Source organism: Podarcis tiliguerta (assembly GCF_965153285.1).
Source record: "Podarcis tiliguerta genome assembly, chromosome: 16".
NCBI lineage: Eukaryota > Metazoa > Chordata > Lepidosauria > Squamata > Lacertidae > Podarcis > Podarcis tiliguerta.
This window is the reverse complement of record NC_139549.1, coordinates 6,149,969-6,164,357: the sequence shown is the minus strand read 5'-3', so window position 1 is coordinate 6,164,357 and position 14,389 is coordinate 6,149,969. Positions and strand designations below refer to the sequence as shown.

Sequence of the window (14,389 nt, the reverse complement as noted above, 5' to 3'; positions counted from 1 at the left end):
CATAGACATGTGCTTTGAGTAGCGATGAAGCATGAGTTCATTCATTGGTGGTGCTTCATTTTCGAGGAGGCAGGGCTCTTGGAGATCTACAAAAGGAGCATCTGTCTCTGAGCTCTTCACTCGTTGACTTGAATCTCCATTGAGCTGACAAGTTCTGGCTGCTGTACAAGGTAAGTTCAATTCAACTGATGGGAAGCTGATAATTTAGGTAGCATATAATGTCTTCCAGAACCCCAGTCCTGAAATTTGTGTTATTGGATGGATCCACTAATAATACTTGAAGGATCAGATCTGCTTGATTTTTGATGCGCTCTTTGCTGTGGTCGAAAACCATCCATTTCCCATGGCAACCATTCAAATCTTCTGAAACTGTTCAGATAATTTCTGAATATTGACCTAATACTGGATAGACAAACTCAAGGAAGTGTGAAATCCATGGGATTGTTCTGAGGGCTTTGTTCTGGATCTAGTCAGATTTTGAGCTTAAACGAGCAGATTAAAGTTGATACTGGACTTGTCCTAATTGGGTTGAAGTATCCTTGGATTGCTCCATATGCAATTGGATCCACCCAGAGCAATCTAGAGCTGAAAAGCGGGGAGAGGAGAGAAGGATGGGCAGCATGTAGAGAAAGACATGAGGGCCACCCCTGTGACCCTCCTTTCTAGAGATGGTTTCTATAGACGACAGTTGACAAACAATCTTACATTTTATGAGAAACGGTTACTGAGCTCACATGCACTGCTTATGTATTCATTCATTTTGGTAAAGCGTGTTCTCCTTCAGGGAGAGCACGTGTTGCGGTGGGGTCTACTGAGCCACCCCTCTGTTACCAGGCAGGGTCTCTAAAGATGGCCTGGGGCAGTGATTTGTTCACTGGGTTGCTGGGGTAAAAGTTATGTTGCAATTTTGGTGGGAGGGGTAAAAGGTTTTAATACTCTGCACGCAGCCTTGTACTTTCTCATTTGCTGTGTGCAACGGATCACCCGCCCTCCCACCCTAGGGTAAGGGGTTGTTGCGTTGACCTTGCGATTGCCTGTCATGGGGTCGTCTGCCTTTGAGCAGGGGCCTGGTAGGAATTTTTCCACCTGGCAAATTGGCTGGCTGGGTGGTTTTTGCCTACTGCGTAGCAAATCGTCACAACTTGTAAGGTTGTGGTTAGGCATTGGTTATAAATTGGTGGAGGAGGGGTTAGGATAGGCTGTGCCTGCCCCTCCATGGTTGCTGCGGAAAGGGAATTCCGTTAAAGGAATCCTGGGGCTTCCCATATTTTCGTCCAATCCCTGGAATGGGACTAGGGCCGGCAAGTCTTCGGGGAGCAGGCGACTGAGAGTTGAGGGTCTGTGTCTCAGCTCCAATTCCTCCCCGACTTGCTTTCCCCCACACTGTCTTTCGGTGGTGCCCGGAAGTCAGTTCTGTCCCCAGGTGGGGGGACAGATAGTCTTAACCAATGCCTAAACAACCACTCACGGTTTGTAATTGAATAAAGTTGTGGCCAAAATCATGCCAAAAAATCTTAAACAAAAATTACGTGTCTGTTGTGAGTTATTTGGTGGGTGGATTGGGGACCTCGACACGCAAATAATGGGAAATGGCATTGCATGCCTGAAAACATTAGATGGTTGGTGTGCAACATGATTTAAATGCATCTGAAAGCAAGTGGACATATCTGAAGGCTGCTTAAATAATATGGAACAGACTGAAAGTGTTAAGTTGCCCAGGTTTCATATTCAGAGGGAGTGGGGAGGGAATCACATTCAAACTATGGATTTTGATTGCGTATTAAAATCTTAAGTGGTGAGATTTGAGGATACCTGAATAAGAATGAATTATACATTCCAATTTGACATTCATCTGAAGAAGCTAAAATATCATATAGACATAAATAACGCTGAACAGAAAAGCACTTTAGGAAAATCATGACTTCCAAGATGCACATTGAACAATGCATATTGAACATACCGTGGTTTGATTACACCAAAGCCTTATTTGTTTCTTTTAGCTTCATTACTTCAAAATGTCCTGTTGTGGAGGCCAGAGTTCCCGCTGTTCTAAGTGTGGCTGCTCCCCCTGCTGCTGCCAAAGCCGTCAAGTCTGTTCCAGATGTGGCTGCTCTCCCTGCTGCTGCAACAGGCGTAGCTGCTGTTCCAGATGTGGCCGCTCTCCCTGCTGCTGCCAAAGCCGTCAAGTCTGTTCCAGATGTGGCTGCTCTCCCTGCTGCTGCCACAGGCGTCAAGTCTGTTCCAGATGTGGCCGCTCTCCCTGCTGCTGCCAAAGCCGTCAAGTCTGTTCCAGATGTGGCTGCTCTCCCTGCTGCTGCCACAGGCGCAGCTGCTGTTCCAGATGTGGCTGCTCCCCATGTTGTTGCTCTAGCCGGGGCTATTGCAACCAGTCTCGCTATACTTGCCAGCAGTACAAGTTTTGAGCACTTTAGAAATTGTTACCTGGACTCTGGATCTGAAGATTGATAGCAATCCTAATACCCAGAAGCGAATGCCAGCTTGCTGTTTGCCAGCTCAAAACCTGAGACATTGAGATCAATGTCAAAAAAATATATATTTAATGCCTGCTTGTTGCCTTCCTGAGTTCACCTCATTGAGGTTCATGCTTCTAGCTTCATTCCCGCAACCTTCAGGAAACTGGATTTTTTCTCTTCAATCAGTCTCAAAAATCCAGATGAAAGAGTCTTTTTCTTGAAATGGATGATGCTTTCATTTTCCCCATGGTGTCTGGGATATGAATGAATAAATCTGAATTCATGGCAATGCCTTGTGCTGTTGATCTGGTCTGTCTTCCTTGTAATCACCATCCATCCATCCATCCATCCATCCATCCATCCATCCATTCACCACCACCATCATTTATTAAATTTGAATACTGCCCTTCATTCAAAGATCAAAGGGTAGTTCACAACATAAAAACACAAACGGAAAACACATAATTCATAATAAAACAAAGAAGAGTAAAACAATGTGATAACACACACACACTCAGAGAGAGAGAGAGAGAGAGAGAGAGAGAGAGAGAGAGAGAGATTCAAAAGGCCGTAGAATGTTAATCAACCAAACGTCTGGTTAAAGAGATATTATAGGTTTTTTTTAATTTCAGTGGGTCTCCTCTTTGTTGTCAACGGAGTTTTGCCAACTCAGGAAATGACCAACATTGCTCCTTGAACTGTTGGTCTGGTCTGTTTCCCATGAAATCACCACCTATACATCATCATCATCATCATCATCATCATCAATTAATAAATTTGTATACTGCCGTTCATCCAATTCACAACAAAAAAACACAAAATGAAACACAAAATACACAATAAAACAAAGACCAAAGCAAAAGAAACTGATAATCCCCTCTGACAAACACATTTAAAGGACATAGAATATTAATCAGCCAAACACCTGGTTAAAGAGATATTGTCATTTGTTAAATTTCAGTGGGTGTCTCTAGGAATAACTTAGACCACATTCATGCAATATGTCTGAAACACTCTGGTGCTATTTTGATAGTCATTGCTTCCCTCAAAGAAACCTAGGAGCTGTCATTTGTTATGGGTGCTGAGAGTTGTCAGGAGACCTCTGTTCCCCTCCCAGAACTTCAATTCTCAGGGGAGTTTAACAATCCATTTTCCTGGGGAACTCAAGGAATTATAGCTCCTGGAGTGGAATAGGCTGTCATGACAACTCCCAGAACCCTTAAGAAATGACAGCTCCCAGAATTCTAGGGGGAACCCATGACTGCTAAAGATGTATCACAGTACTTGAAAAATATGGTTTGAATGTGGCCTTGGTTGAATACGATACAAAGGTCTTGCCGTGACTGTGAAATGGGATGACATTGGATGTCAGGGTTGGTTTATGAATGGGTGGAGAAACCTTCTCCAGCCCAATGGCTGCATTCCAGCCTGGGCAATTAATAAAACACAGCTCTGGTGCCCTTCTGTGTACATAGGTTCCTGCTGATGCAACTCTGCCATTCCAGCATAAGTTGGGGCAAAACTCCAATAAAAACATTAAACAGAAAACTTTTTTTAAAAAAATCACCCCCCCATACTCATATTCTGATATTTCAACTTGGAAAGACAATGGGAGGTATTTTTTCTAAATTCCCCCATAATTTGGCCAATCAATTATTTGCACTCATCAGCCAATTCCATTCATTTTTTTAAAAAAAAATAATTTTTATTAAGTTTCCATTTACCAAATTAAACATATCAAACCAATTAATCCAAATTATAACAATACACATCATATAATCCAATTATTTCCCAATTGAAATTTTTTGTGGTGGGTGCCCATGCTTCTTCATCGGCAGGAGTCCAATCCTTGAATATTTCTGCTGCTTTAATATTTACAATGATATTTTCGGTCCCTCTTCTCAGTCCTTGTTGTTACTCATTTTCCTTTTCATTCACCTCTAAATTATCTCCGCAAGTGGGTTAAAAAAGCAGTTATTTATATTTCTGTGCGGATTCTGTATTGCTCTCTCATGAATCACTCTCATCCAATACTCCAGGTGTTTCCACTCGAGCGGGCAATCACCATCTTGCCGTTCCGATGAAATACAGTCTAAAAGCCCGCTCGTTAACTTTCCAGACCTGCTGCATCATAAATTAGTCTTTTCCAGGAGGGCTGCCCCTTCCAGTTCACAATCCCATCCAGATAACAAATATTCGGCTCGCCCTCCCTAAGACCAAACTCCCTGCAACAGATGTCTGTCCTTCTGTATCAAATATCAATTCTTGCTGCGTCACAAAGAGAGCCTTTGTTTTTCCAAGTCCTTCACAGAATAAAACCTTTCAATTCATATTATTTTCCCCCACGCAGCTCATTTTTAACCCCATTTTCCGATTACTTATTGTGATGGATCTTCTGAGGGGGAGGGTTATTAGGTAATCACATGAAACAAGAAATAAAAATTCATTCCCCCCCCCCTTTCATTCCGTTGCCTTCCACATACCAGCATGTCTGTAGTACTTTGATGTAATCTTCCGTCTCAATCTTCTTCCTTTCAGTGGCCAAATTATTAGCAGATAAAACCTCCTGCCTCTCTCGAAGCATGTGTGTTAGCTTTCTCCAATTTTTTCCTTTTAAGTAACACAACTAGTTTCGCTCCTGGAAGCAGCTTCGGAAGAGTGCCAAGACCCGCCGAGGGTTCTGCAACCAGTGCCTCGCACCCCCTCCTTCTTCCGAACTTGGGGGTGATTTATGGCAACCACGGGTGAAAACTGCGTCTTTCCATTCCCTGGAGAGACGAGGGAGACTGATTTACTCCTCATAATCAGCCTCAAATTACCTCATGCGGGCTGGATAGATGTTAATATCCGCCATTTTCCAAGGCGCCCCTAGCGGCCCCCAGCCAATTCCAATCAAATGCTGTGGCTATGGCAAAACTTCTCAACAAAGGAGGAGGAGGGAGAGAGAGAACTGGAATAAAGGGAGGCCACACAACTTTCCTCCTTGTTCTGAAGCAACTGTGACAAACACTTCTGAACCAAGATGAAACACCTATTTTTAACTTTATATTTTTATAAAATTATGTATATGCACCACTATTTATAAAAAATATCACAGCAGTTCACAAATGTACATAATACTATACAAAAAAACCATATAGTCAAGCTGAGAGATCAGCAAACTCTTGTGGAAATATGTATTCCTAATTGCCAGCCTCAGCCTGACAAAATAGAGAAGACTTCAGGAGGTGTTTAAAAGTTGAAACAGAAGGTTCCTGCTGAACTGGGCAGATGACACTAAAGGTTTGGTTTCCTGTTGTCAAGTAAGTCTTGCCAACTCAGGAAAAGAGCAACAATCCTCTTCCTACAGATGATCTTGGTGACTGAGCTGAGATACCAGGGTTCAGATGGTCTCTGCACCTCAGCTGTACAGGGCTTTGTAAAGTAACACAAGGACCCTGAACCTGCCTCAGGGGTAGATGGGCAGCCAGTGAATAGCTTTAACAATGGTATTACAAGATGCCTCCATGAGCCAGATGCCTCCATCAGCAATGTAGCTGGCACAATCTGCACCAGCTGAAGTTTCCAACCCAGCCCAAAAGGGCAGCACCACATACAGCACATTGCAGTTTTCCAGCCTTGAGGTTACACACATGTGGTCATGTTTTCAGTTAGTTAGGAGCAAATGGCAGTATTCAACTAAATAATTGCATAGGTATAATGACTTCCACTTGGGCAATGAAACTTTCCCCCTAACCACCCCTGTGTGTGACCCGCACCATCCTCAAATCTGCTCCACAGGTTGGGGAAAACCCCTGAAAATATACATAACCCCCCAGAAAAAGCAAAACGACTGGTAATGTTGGGAGTTAGAGTCCAGCAACACCTGGAGGACTCCCAGGTCCTCTAAGCATGACAAACAGGGGGTGGGGGACATTTTCTGCATATTTCAAACATTTCAAAGGTAGTCAGAAAAATAATTGTTTGTTTACTATGCTGCTAAGGCTTCAGGAGTGAAGGTTTTAATCAAAACAATGAAAATGCTTGCTGAAAGGCTACATCATTTTGTTACAATCCAATTCTTTTCACATATAAAGTCATGAGTTCCTAGATTTCACACATAACTTCCAACTCATCTTCTGAGCATGGGTGTTAGGTGTGATAACCATGAGGTCTTGCATCACAAGCACATCACTGCATCTTAGCCAGAGGGTTTGAGGTAGTACTGATGACAGTACTTGCGTAGAAGAGCAATTACTAAAATCAGGCTTGGCTTCATCTAACCAAAGTCCATCCGGTACAAAGTTCTGTTTTCAGTAGAGGACAGCAAGGTACAAATAAGCAGAACATGAAAGACAAACACCCTTTCTTCTTGTTTGCCCATCCTCCTCCTTCTCAGAGATACACAACATTTGGGACAGTTTAATGTAGAGGAAAGCTGCGATAGAGGTGACATGGCATTACAAGTTTATAAAATTATACGTTGCATGGAGAAATCCAATAGGGAAAATCATTTCCCCCTTCTCTCATAATTCTACTACTTGTGGACATCCAATAAGGCTGAATGTTGGAAGATTCAGCACAGATACAACCATTTCTTCAAACCACACATAGTTAAACTATGGAATTCATTCGCACAGGAGGCAGTGATGGCCACCAAATAGGGTGGCTTTAAAGGAGGATTGGCCAGTAGCCATGATGGCGCTGCTGTGCCTCCACAATTCAGGGCAGCAGTGCTTCTGAATGCCAGATTCTGGACAAAACAGGAGGGGAGAGTCACTCCGGTGTTCAGGTCCTGATGGTGAGCTACCAATTGGGAGATTTGGTTGGTTATTGTGAGAACAGGAAGCTGGACTGGATGAGCCATTGCCCTGCTCCAGTAGCCTCTTCTGAAGGAGTGAACAGCTGTTGTTGGGTTTCAATTCCCCGCAGCTCCAGCCAGGAGGACTTCCCTTGTCCACACAATATACATTAATGTATTCATTCAAGTTGAGTGAAAATTTGGAAAAGGCTGGGGCCATGTGTGAAATGCAGGACTGATTCTTGTGCAATCTGAGCAACCTATTGTCAGGCTGCTGTCAGTAACTTTCATGGCCGGTTGTTGAGGAACGTACAAAGACAAGGAATGTTCTTACCATCTGCTTTTTATTCAGTATTACAGAGAGAGAGAAAGAGAGAGAGAGGCTTTAGAACCCAGCCTCTTGAATTATGGTGTTGTCCTGAGTGAATCTCCCCCCTACCCCCGTCTTCCCACTTCCTTATTTGTCATCTTCATCACCTCTTCTACAGAGTGCCCTCTGTCTTTGAGCTCTTTGCTCTCCTACTTTTAAGGCTTGCTGGGTTCTGGGAGAACAGGGTCTGGAATGCTTTCTAAGGACACAGTGTCTGTCAGCTGTCACTCCCTGGGTCGTCGTCTTCTTCTTCTTCTTCTTCTTCTTCTTCTTCTTCTTCTTCTTCTTCTTCTTCTTCCTCCTCCTCCTCCTCCTCCTCCTCCTCCTCCTCCTCGTCTCTCATTATTCCCCAACTTTTCACCTTATCTGCCTATGAGCTGTGACCTCCCTCAAGCCTCTGTTGTAATTCTGAACTATCTTCCTCTTCTCTGGAAGGGTCAGGTTGGGGAGGGGGTCTCCACCATTCCTCCTCTGCCCAGTCCCTGACACCTATCATCTATCCTTGTGGGCCATGTGCATGGGAATCACCAGCACAGCACTAAATTCAGTGCTGGACTTAGAATCTTTGATTTGTGTAGGTCTGTTCTCTATATATCTTAGTTGGCTACCATCCTATGTGTACTCATGTAACCCAAGCATTGGACATACAGTGGTGCCTCGCAAGACGAAAAGAATCCGTTCCGCGAGTCTTTTCGTCTTGCAGTTTTTTCCTCTTGCGAAGCATGCCCATTAGCGGATTAGCGCTATTAGCGCTATTAGCAGTTTAAGGGCTATAAACGGCTATTAAAGGCTTAAGGGATTAGCGGATTAGCTGCTAAAAGGCTATTAGCAGTTTAGCGCTTTAGAAAAAGGGGTTAGGGAGCGGAAAAAAACCTCAAAAATCACAAGATATTTTCGTCTTGCGAAGCAAGCCCATAGGGAAATTCGTCCTGCGAAGCACCTCTGAAAACGGAAAACCCTTTCGTCTTGCGGGTTTTCCGTCTTGCAAGGCATTCGTCTTGCGGGGCACCACTGTATAACCAATACAGCTAAGCCAACATTGACATGCTCTCCATCCTTACCCAGAGAGAAGCGATTAAAAATGCCAGGTAGAATTGTGAAGGCAGATAAAGACACGAGTCTTTTGTTAATGGTTGGCTTCTTCTTGTAAGATGCGGAACAAGGCACAGGCCCTCTAATGAGACAGTGAGAAAGACAAAATTGTGTTGCTGAAGCCCAAAGGAGCAGAGGGTATTATTGTGATTGAATCCTGCTTCCACTTTTCCCATGGACATCTGGTTGACCACTGTGAGAACAGGATAGTGGACTAGATGAGCCATTGAGTTGATCCAGTAGACTCTGTTTATGTTCTTATGGTATCGTCTGGGGGGGGTGAGGGGATGGCTCAGAACAGAGGAGGGGATAAATACCCTGATGTCCTTGAGATGTTGATCTCATCTTTCCTTTTTGACCTATCAGAATGGACACGTCTAGCTAACCGCAGCAAATAGATTAAAATGAATTTCTGAGTCTAAGCAATGAAGCTCAGGCAGAATAACAAACTACTGAGCAATCCTGCGCTGTTGAGTCATGGGGATGGATCAAATGAGATGGTCCATTCCATTCTTGCCAGTGTGGCTATTCAAGAAACCACACTTCTGAAGTTACCTCCACAGAGTGTGTGCGATGTGAGGATTATAGTGTGATAAGCATCAAATGCTGCCTAATTACAGACCTTGGGGAAATGCTGTCATAGTGAAAGATGTGGATAAACTCAACGAATATGTGATTGGTGGATGCAACACATAGACATGTGCTTTGAGTAGCGATGAAGCATGAGTTCATTCATTGGTGGTGCTTCATTTTCGAGGAGGGAGGGCTCTTGGAGCTCTACAAAAGGAACATCTGTCTCTGAGCTCTTCACTCGTTGACTTGAATCTCCATTGAGCTGACAAGTTCTGGCTGCTGTACAAGGTAAGTTCAATTCAACTGATGGGAAGCTGATAATTTAGGTAGCATATAATGTCTTCTAGAACCCCAGTCCTGAAATTTGTGTTATTGGATGGATCCACTAATAATACTTGAAGGATCAGATCCATCAGGCTGTCTGCTTTACTGCTTGATTTTTGATGTGTTCTTTGCTGTGGTCGAGAACCATACATTTCCGATGGCAACCATTTAAATCTTCTGAGACTGTTCAGATAATTTCTGAATACTGACCTAATACTGGATAGACAAACTCAAGGAAGTGTGAAAGAGAGCCAGTGTGGTGTAGTGGTTAAGAGCGGTAGTCACGTAATCTGGGTAACCGGGTTCGCGTCTCCGCTCCTCCACATGCAGCTGCTGGGTGACCTTGGGCTAGTCACACTTCGTTGAAGTCTCTCAGCCCCACTCACCTCACAGAGTGTTTGTTGTGGGAGAGGAAGGGAAAGGAGAATGTTAGCCGCTTTGAGACTCCTTAAAGGGAGTGAAAAGCGGGATATCAAATCCAAACTCTTCTTCTTCTTCTGAAATCCATGGGATCGTTCTGAGTGCTTTGTTCTGGATCTAGTCAGATTTTGAGCTTAAACGAGCAGATTAAAGTTGATACTGGACTTGTCCTAATTGGGTTGAAGTATCCTTGCTTTGCTCCATATGCAGTTGGATCCACCCAGAGCAATCTAGAGCCGAAAAGCGGGGAGAGGAGAGAAGGATGGGCAGCATGTAGAGAAAGACACGAGGGCCACCTCTGTGACCCTCCTTTCTAGAGATGGTTTCTATAGACGACAGTTGACAAACAATCTTACATTTTATGAGAAAAAGTTACTGAGCTCACATGCACTGCTTATGTATTCATTCATTTTCGTAAATAATGGGAAAGGGCGTTGCATGCCTGAAAACATTAGATGGTTGGTGTGCAACATTATTTAAATGCATCTGAAAGCAAGTGGACATATCTGAAGGCTGCTTAAATCATATGGAACAGACTGAAAGTGTTAAGTTGCCCAGGTTTCATATTCAGAGGGTGGGGGGGGGGGAATCACATTCAAACTATGGATTTTGACTGCGTATTAAAATCTTAAGTGGTGAGATTTGAGGATACTGAATAAGAATGAATTATACATTCCAATTTGACATTCATCTGAAGAAGCTAAAATATAATATAGACATAAATAACGCTGAACAGAAAAGCACTTTAGGAAAATCATGACTTCCAAGATGCACATTGAACAATGCATATTGAACATACCGTGGTTTGATTACACCAAAGCCTTATTTGTTTCTTTTAGCTTCATTACTTCAAAATGTCCTGTTGTGGAGGCCAGAGTTCCCGCTGTTCTAAGTGTGGCTGCTCCCCCTGCTGCTGCCAAAGCCGTCAAGTCTGTTCCAGATGTGGCTGCTCTCCCTGCTGCTGCCACAGGCGTAGCTGCTGTTCCAGATGTGGCCGCTCTCCCTGCTGCTGCCAAAGCCATCAAGTCTGTTCCAGGTGTGGCTGCTCTCCCTGCTGCTGCCAAAGCCGTAGCTGCTGTTCCAGATGTGGCCGCTCTCCCTGCTGTTGCCAAAGCCGTCAAGTCTGTTCCAGATGTGGCTGCTCTCCCTGCTGCTGCCACAGGCGTAGCTGCTGTTCCAGATGTGGCTGCTCCCCCTGCTGCTGCCACAGGCGTCAAGCCTGTTCCAGATGTGGCTGCTCCCCATGTTGTTGCTCTAGCCAGGGCTATTGCAACCAGTCTCGCTATACTTGCCAGCAGTACAAGTTCTGAGCACTTTAGAAATTGTTACCTGGGCTCTGGATTTGAAGATTGATAACAATCCTAATACCCATAAGTGGATGCCAGCTTGCTGTTTGCCAGCTCAAAACCTGAGACATTGAGATCAATGTCAAAAAATGTATATTTAATACCTGCTTGTTGCCTTCCTAAGTTAACCTCATTGAGGTTGATGCTTCTAGCTTCATTCCCGCAACCTTCAGGAAACTGGAATTTTTCTCTTCAGTCAGTCTCAAAAATCCAGATGAAAGAGTCTTTTTCTTGAAATGGACGATGCTTTCATTTTCTCCATGGTGTCTGGGATATGAATGAATAAATCTGAATTCATGGTAATGCCTTGTGCTGTTGGTCTGGTCTGTCTTCCTTGTAATCACCATCCATCCATCCATTCACCACCACCATCATTTATTAAATTTGTATACTGCCCTTCATTCAAAGATCAAAGGGTACTTCACAACATAAAAACACAAACGGAAAACACAAAATACATAATAAAACAAAGAAGAGTAAAACAATGTGATAACACACACACACTCAGAGAGATAGAAAGATAGAGATAGAGATAGAGAGAGAGAGAGAGAGAGAGAGAGAGAGAGAGAGAGAGATTCAAAAGGCCGTAGAATGTTAATCAACCAAACATCTTGTTAAAGAGATATTATCGGTTTTTTAATTTCAGTGGGTCTCCTCTTTGTTGTCAACTGAGTTTTGCCAACTCAGGAAATGATCAGCAATGCTCCTTGTACTGTTGGTCTGGTCTGTTTCTCATGAAACCCCCACCTATTCATCATCATCATCATCATCATCATCAATTAATAAATTAATAAACTGCCGTTCATTCAATTCACAACATAAAAACACAAAATGAAACACAAAATACACAATGAAACAAAGACCAAAGTGAAAGAAACTTATAATCCCCTCTGACAAACACATTTAAAGGACATAGAATATTAATCAGCCAAACACCTGGTTAAAGAGATATTGTCATTTGTTAAATTTCAGTGGGTGTCTCTAGGAATAACGTAGACCACATTCATGCAATATGTCTGAAACACTCTGGTGCTATTTTGATAGTCATTGCTTCCCTCAAAGATATCTGGGAGCTGTCATTTGTTAACGGTGCTGAGAGTTGTCAGGAGACCTCTGTTCCCTTCTCAGAGATTTCATTCCCAGGGGAGCTTAACAATCCATTTTCCTGGGGAACTCAAGGAATTGTAGCTCCTGGAGGGGAATAGGCTGTCCCATAACAACTCCCAGCACCCTTAAGAAGTGACAGCTCCCAGAATTCTAGGGGGAACCCATGACTGCTAAAGATGTATCACAGTACTTGAAAAATATGGTTTGAATGTGGCCTTGGTTGAATACGATACAAAGGTCTTGCCGTGACTGTGAAATGGGATGACATTGGATGTCAGGGTTGGTTTATGAATGGGTGGAGAATCCTTCTCCAGCCCAATGGCTGCATTCCAGCCTGGGCAATTCATAAAACACAGCTCTGGTGCCCTTCTGTGTACATTTGTTGTTGTTTAGTTGTTTAGTTGTGTCCGAGTCTTCGTGACCCCATGGACCAGAGTACGCCAGGCACTCCTGTCTTCCACTGCCTCCTCCTGCTAATGTAACTCTGCCATTCCAGTGGAAGTTGGGGCAGAACTCCAATAAAAACATTAAACGGAAAACTTTTTTTAAAAAAAATAATCACATCCCCCTCATACTCATATTCTGATATTTCAACTTTGAAGACAATGGGAGCTATTTTTTCTAAATTCCCCCATAATCTGGCTAATCAATTATTTGCACTCATCAGCCAATTCCATCCCAATGCTGTGGCTATGGCAAAACTTCTCAACAAAGAAAGAGGAGGGAGAGAGAACCAGAATAAAGAAAGGCCGAACAACTTTCCTCCTTGTAGAGAAGCAACTGTGACAAACACTTCTGAACCAAGATAAAACACTTACCGTACGTATTAATAACTTTATATTTTTATAAAGTTATGTATATACACCACTATTCATAAAAGAAATCACTGTAGTTCAGAAATGTACATAATACCATACAAAAAAACTATATAGAAAGTCAAGCTGAGAGGTCAGCAAACTCTTGTGGAAATATGTATTCCTAATTGCCAGCCTCAGCCTGACAAAATAGAAAAGACTTCAGGAGGTGTTTAAAAGTTGAAACAGAAGGTTCCTGCTGAACTGGGCAGATAACACTAAAGGTTTGGTTTCCTGTTGTCAAGTAAGTCTTGCCAGCTCAGGAAGAGAGCAACAATGCTCTTCCTACAGATGATCTTGGTGTCTGAGCTGAGATACCAGGGTTCAGGTGGTCTCTGGACCTCAGCTGTACAGGGCTTTGTATATTAACACAAGGACCTTGAACCTGCCTCAGGGGTAGATGGACAGCCAGTGAATACGCTTTAACAATCGTATTATGAGATGCCACCATGAGCCAGATGCCCTCATGGGCAATGTAGCTGGCACATTCTGCACCAGTTGAAGTTTCCAACCCAGCCCAAAAGGGCAGCACCACATACAGCACATTGCAGTTTTCCAGCCTTGAGGTTACACACATGTGGTAATGTTTTCAGTTAGTTAGGAGCAAATGGCTGTATTCAACTAAATAATTGCATAGGTATAATGACTTCCACTTGGGCAATGAAACTTTCCCCCTAACCACCCCTGTGTGTGACCCACACCATCCTCAAATCTGCTCCACAGGTTGGGGAAAACCCCTGAAAATATACATAACCTCCCAGAAAAAGCAAAACGACTGGTAATGATGGGAGTTAGAGTCCAGCAACACCTGGAGGACCGCAGGTCCTCTAAGCATGACAAACAGGAGGTGGGGGACGTCTTCTGCATATTTCAAACATTTCAAAGGTAGTCAGAAAAATAATTGTTTGTTTACTATGCTGCTAAGGCTCCAGGAGTGAAGGTTTTAACCAGAACAATGAAAATGCTTGCTGAAAGGCTACATCATTTTGTTACAATCCAATTCTTTTCACATATAAAGTCATGAGTTCCTAGATTTCACACATAACTTC

The 14,389-nt window shown here is 43.3% G+C and overlaps 2 long non-coding RNA genes across 2 annotated transcripts; both read left to right on the top strand.

Moving 5' to 3' along the window:
- On the top strand, nt 1–2,763 carry LOC310665953. Its single transcript, XR_014505729.1, has 2 exons — nt 1–170; nt 2,001–2,763. It is a non-coding gene; the product is annotated as an uncharacterized lncRNA (long non-coding RNA).
- Nucleotides 2,764–9,272: 6,509 nt separating this feature from the next.
- On the top strand, nt 9,273–11,682 carry LOC310666240. The gene is made up of 2 exons (XR_014505796.1): nt 9,273–9,577; nt 10,873–11,682. It is a non-coding gene; the product is annotated as an uncharacterized lncRNA (long non-coding RNA).
- The last annotated feature ends 2,707 nt before the right edge of the window (nt 11,683–14,389 follow it).